The following is a 6,000-nucleotide window of genomic DNA, read 5'->3' as shown; positions in this document are numbered from 1 at the left end:
TGCTGAATTTTCCACAGGGAATGACAATCCAAGCAGTTAGAATGAAATTAAGCTTAAATTCCCTCTATGCTATGACAGTGTCAAAACCACTTTTCCAGAAATGTATAATGCCATCACCCGAGAGGTTTCGAGTTGGTACAAAAGGCCATCCTGGAAGGATCTGAGGGCATATTGAGGGAATGGGTGGGCATTTGCAAGGAGATCCTAAGGAGCCTGGAAGCCACCATAGGTCGTCTTATAACAACCCCCTGCAAAGTAAAGAAAAAGCTATGGCAGAGGTATAGGATCCAAACACTGGAGGAGAGACCAACATGTAAATTATATGGTAGATCGTCCTTGGAAGTACGGTCCCTTAACTCCTTGCCAAAATACTTGGTCTGATTTCTGAGTAGCTACTGTCGCAATCAATTTCTGCGATTCTGCTTAAATGCCCTACCAACTAGAGAAATCACGAGTGGATGGTGCACTAAAGATAGTGGAAAGATGGATCGTACATGTAGACTGTGTACTTTGGAAGCAGCAAATTAAAATTTACAGCACCTGGCCCTCATGTGGCCTGCCCGAACGGAATGGAGGACGAAAGGGCTAGCTTCCTATATTCTTGCCCTTCCATCTTTGCCAGCAGACCAATGGTGGGACCGTCTGGTTTTGGGGGAGTGCCTATCAATAACGGTTCTGGAGGCACTCATGGCGTAGGGGATGAGAGAGCAGACATACCAGCTCTCTCCAGTGGGTTGTTTACCTACTTTGGTCATGAGTTTATATCACTTGTTATTAGATACCTGTGACGAATCAGTTAGGAATAAATCAGCCTGTCTTAAATCTAAGTCGGCACTGTGCCTACTTCTCCTTACTGGTTTGGCAGTGCTCATCACCTTACCTGATATGGTGCCCACACCTGCTCGGGTTGGGGTTATGTTACTAGGGTGCATCTACAAAAAATTGTGTTTGTGCGAGGATGAGGGTAAAGAGGTAGATACAACAGAAGGCACAACATATCACAATTGCACTTTTAAAAATGGCACCCTTTACTTACTCCTCTTCAGACTCTTGTGTTGCTCCAAGTGTAATAAGGAGAACCCACCTGAAATTCCTCCTAAATGGATGATTATGGTGTTAATATATATTAGATCAAGCTCTATGGGTGTAGTATTGTGCCAGTGTGATGAAAAACAGTCACTCCCATACAATACAGATTCTGGTGTCACTTCGATGACAATTGGGTTTCCCTGATTAAGTAGTGGATACGTTTGAGCTAGATAGAGCAGAAAGGTATGAAAGAATAGACCAAGAGGCGCCCTTCTCTCTGATTCTGATTGTATAACGTATCGAATAAAATAATCCTGGAAGCTTAGGGGCCTTTGGGAACTCATAGAACTCAACAACAATAGTTGCTACTTTCACAATGAATAGCTATGTGCAAGAAAAAGACAGCGTGCCTAATAAGGATGTATGAAAAGTCCTTTCCCTAGCTCTCTTGCTCTAGAGCATGCAAGTCTTTGTTGCAAATCTTCTGCTTGTCTCTCTCTTGGTTTGTTTTTTGTTTTCTCCCCTTCTTCGCGGCTGGGAGAGGTCTCTGCCCGACAGGATTTCACGTCTCCAATGTAATTCCATGCCTGTTACCCTTTTATCTTCACGGCCGGATCGATTTCTTCCTCCACGGTATAGGGGCCCTCAAATCTGGGCATATACCAGGTGCTGACGAAGTTCAGGAGAAGCACTGTATCCCAAGGGTAGAGTTGTGGTTGTGATAGGCGATTCTTGTTAGTTTCTGGAATGTCATCCTCTTCCTATTTCTTCGACCTCTATCGCCGTGCCTGCAGTTGGCAAGAACTAAAAGATGCACTAGCCATCAAAGAACTACATAATCATGCATATCTGTGCTGAACACATTTGACACAGAATTGGCGTCAGCAAATGCCCTAGTGGGAGGAGACAGGGGTAGTTGCATGCACCGTCCGGTAACCACCTCATCTGGCGATAAATGGTGGTCGGGCCCAGGCTGGTTGCACAATGCGAACAGGGCTAAGGGCAGACAGTGCAGCCAATTCTTATTTAGAGGGGCCTTTGTCTTGGCTATCTTTTCCTTTAGGGGGCTGTTAGGGCATTAACACACCCCATTAGCTTGTGGGTGATAAGCACAGGAAAATGCATGCTGTATCCCCAGTAAAATCGTTATGTGCTGAAAAACGTCATTAGCAAAGTGCGGGCCATTGTCAGACCGCAGGACCTCACACATGCTCCAGCATGGGAAAACATCTCTAACTGGGAATCTTAACGCTGTAAAGGCATCGGGTTGTAAACAGGGACCAACCTCGACCCATCAGGAAAATGGGCACACAACTACTATCATATAGTGGTAGCCCTGACATACTTGGAGCATATCTATATAATCTATGTGAAGATGGTGAAAAGGAACTAGTGGATGAGGTATGGCTCCTCTCATTACTCTCAGGGTATGCTCTCCAGTGAAACTTTTGCAGGTAACACATTTATTTACAAATGCAATAATATGTTCCGCTAAGTTGAGACAAAACCACTCTTCCCCAATGTGAGCAACAAGTACATCCCATTTGGATCGGATGGAGTAGTTGTGCGAGTGCATTCTGTAATCGAACCAATGGCATCACCAGCTTGCCTGGGGTTTCCTGCCCATATATACAGTAGGTCGGACCCCAACATTTTTGTTGTTAGGGGTGCTGTGATGTACCGGGGCAAAAGTCTACAACATACACAGGAATCACAGACTACCCCCCTCTCCTGCTTTGTATAATTCTAGACCGACATTAGCACAGTTTGAATGATTCCAACATCCTTGGCATTTTGTATAAACATTTACTTTTTTATTTCATTACATAAGCACCTCCTACACAGAGGGTGTTTTTTGTATCTGAAAACATATATCAAAATATATCAAAAAGTGCATTGCATTTTAAAGTGCATGATAAACATCAACTTCTATTTACATCAATCACGGGTTAGTGTACGGTACTCTACTTTATTGTACCAAACCTTATTGTACCAACCTAACACAATTATCACAAAAGTTCAGTTAATTCACAAACATTTACTCTCAGTGACAACAAGCATCAAAGAAGGGGACACTATGATTTCTTTCTATTCACTCAACGTGTGTGACAGTATATTTATGTGTAGTCATTTGGCTCATACCAACTCCTATTCTAATCAAAGCCTTTAACTGTCAGCTGTGTCATTCTTTTCTGCCTCTCTCAATCTCTGTGGGATTCTTGATATACGTTATACCTATGAATATTTGTTATGGGATGTGCAGATAATATTACATTGACGCTCTGCATTTCAGCCTTCTTATCATAGGATGCCCCCATCCAGAAGGCTCTCCCTGATATTCTACCTGTGAGACCTTCGTCAGGTTAAAAATGTGTTGTTTTTTTCACTGATCCTTAATCTTCTAACAGAAGTTCAACCAGAATTATCTTGTTTCCGTAGCCTTGCAGGGAAGGAAATGTCATTGTTTTTTTCTTATTTGCCCTACTCGTATTCAGCCATTTCTTCCTCTGAACGCTGTAAACTGGCCTGGTGCATGCAGTTACAGTCTGTAACCAGAATTTTCTTTTCACACACCTGTAGCGCCTCAGCGACCCGCTCTACCGGGTTCAGCGGCTCTGGTGTTGCTCGCTGGCGCCGGAAGTTCGTGCCACCATAGGGCATCTGATGTAGATATAGAGCATCCTCTTTTCTACCCAGAATTCCTTTTCTTCCTTTGGTGAACCTCCCTGTAATTCCATCATCTGTAATACTGGTAATGCATTATACCCTTCTTGTAACACCATCGCACGCACAGGAATGTGCATGTGAGATGGAATCTGAAAATCTGAAATGTCAACAAAATATGCTGTGCTCTTTGCTTCTGCATCTGCTGCTTTGTTGCCCCTGAAGACAGGATGCTCCCCATTCATGTGGGCTTAGCACTTCACAACTGCTATGTCTGCTGTGAGTTGAAGCATCTCTATGAGGCTGCCCAAATAGGGGCGCGTGCTGCATTGGGTGCCGTTAGCATGTCAGAAGACCCTCCTCTGTCATTGTGACAACCCAGAATGTATTGTAGACATCACGTAGGCGGAGTCAGAATAAATTGTCACCTCCTGGTTCTTGCTCTTCTCTAATGCCAAAATAAGATCCACTAATTCTGCTGCACGTGCTGAAAAATGTGATGGTAATGATGCATATTCTGCTACTTTAGCTGTCCCGTCTATCTTTATTTTCAATACTGCCATCACGGTGTGTCTCTGTCCCATGGTCCGGTCTATAGTCAAAGAACCATCAATGTAAAGCACTTCTCCACCCTCAAATTGCTTTTCTCTTAATTCTGGAAGATCATCATACTGCTCCATGTATACGGTGCAGTCGTGTATGTAGTCCCCCTCCTCTATTGGTTATGCTACACATGTCACCAGATGTACAGTGCTGCATTTCACTACCTTAATGGCTGGATTTGATAGTATTACCTCATACCCTGAAGCTATCTGTGTGGTCAAAGTACTCTTGGGTCGTTTGAGTATTGCAAAGAGAGCATGCTCTACAAATAGGGTGGTACTCCACCCCATTATAAAACTCATTCACTTCTCCACTGTGAATGGAGCAGCAGCAAGTGCTTGCTCACAAGGTTAATGTCCTCTCATTACTGGGTCCAATTTCCCACTATAGGTTGCCAATGGTGTTTGTCCTAAAGTAGCCTTTTGTGTCAATAGATCAGTCATGTCATCACTGCTCCATTGGAGTGTGAAAACGAGTAATATTTGTCCTGATAATCTGGGATCCTTAACACGGGAGCTGTGCAAATTGCTTTTTTCAGCTCCTCAAATGCATCTGCTGTTTCTTTTGTTCTTTATAGTGTGCCCCCCCTTTGTACTTCCTTAAGTGCACTTAACAGAGAGCTTGTGTATGTCCTTTAGTTAAATACACAGGCTCTGCAGTAGTTGCAGAGACCTTAATCTGTTGCATCTCCCTCACTGTCATAGGTTTCCATATCCTATGGCTTGCCTCCACCCTTTCTGCGGTCACTCTTCGCCCCTCCTGCAAGATTAGCTATCCAAAGTACAGCACCTCCATCTGACAATACTGTAATCTTGCCTTGTCTACCTTGTACCCTTTTTCTGCTAATACTGTCAACATGTGTACGGAGTCATTTCTGCACTGCGTTTCTGACTCGCTGCAGATGAAAATGTTACTAGTGTACTGTATGATGGTGCTCTCCAATTGTACGTTGCCTAGATCCATCTGAAGGACCCTATTGAATATGGAAGGTGACTCATTTCCGGTTTCTATATAGAATGGAAGTCAGGCCCTGTGACTGTGAAGTGATATAGAGAAGGCATTCTTCAAATCTATTACCATTTTTCATTTCATACGGCTTCTATTCGACAATTGTGTCACTAGGCAAAAACACATAATATGACAGTTATTTTAGAATAGAAAGGTTAAGGCAAATAATACAAACATAATACAACAATTAATACACATCTTAAACATCTAATTTTCCAATCATGTTATGCATGGCATGGGTAAATAGCAATATTCTAAAATCAATTAAAACTCTACTTCACAGTTTACATCACAAGATAACATACAATTGATCAAATTATACATATCAATGTGCAGTTGTGTTATACAAAAAAAAATAATAAGCAATCGAAGCAGCATTCTAAAAACATCTAAGGATGTTCTCATAATGACCAATATATATGCATAAATGGAATCCCAGTTGATCCTAATGATTACCCGCCTATATAAAACAATTTGCCAGGCAAAGGAACGATGTAGAAAGAATTCAAAAAGCCAAAGCGGGTCTACAGTGACTTTGGAAGGGGGACCTCAGTACGTAAACAAGTGCCAGAGGCATTGGAAAACCTAGAAGGGTGAGTACCGCCTTCAGAATATTATGCCCAATCCTAAAAAAGAATGTGCAAAATGTTGCAGGAAAGTACATTGAGCAATGCATTAGCAGCATCATCAATGTGC

The sequence above is a fragment of the Ambystoma mexicanum genome, chromosome 8, assembly GCF_040938575.1.
Source record: "Ambystoma mexicanum isolate Mex_15411 chromosome 8, UKY_AmexF1_1, whole genome shotgun sequence".
In the NCBI taxonomy this organism is placed as follows: domain Eukaryota; kingdom Metazoa; phylum Chordata; class Amphibia; order Caudata; family Ambystomatidae; genus Ambystoma; species Ambystoma mexicanum.
The sequence above is the reverse complement of the archived record's forward strand: the minus strand, read 5'-3'. Positions refer to the sequence as shown.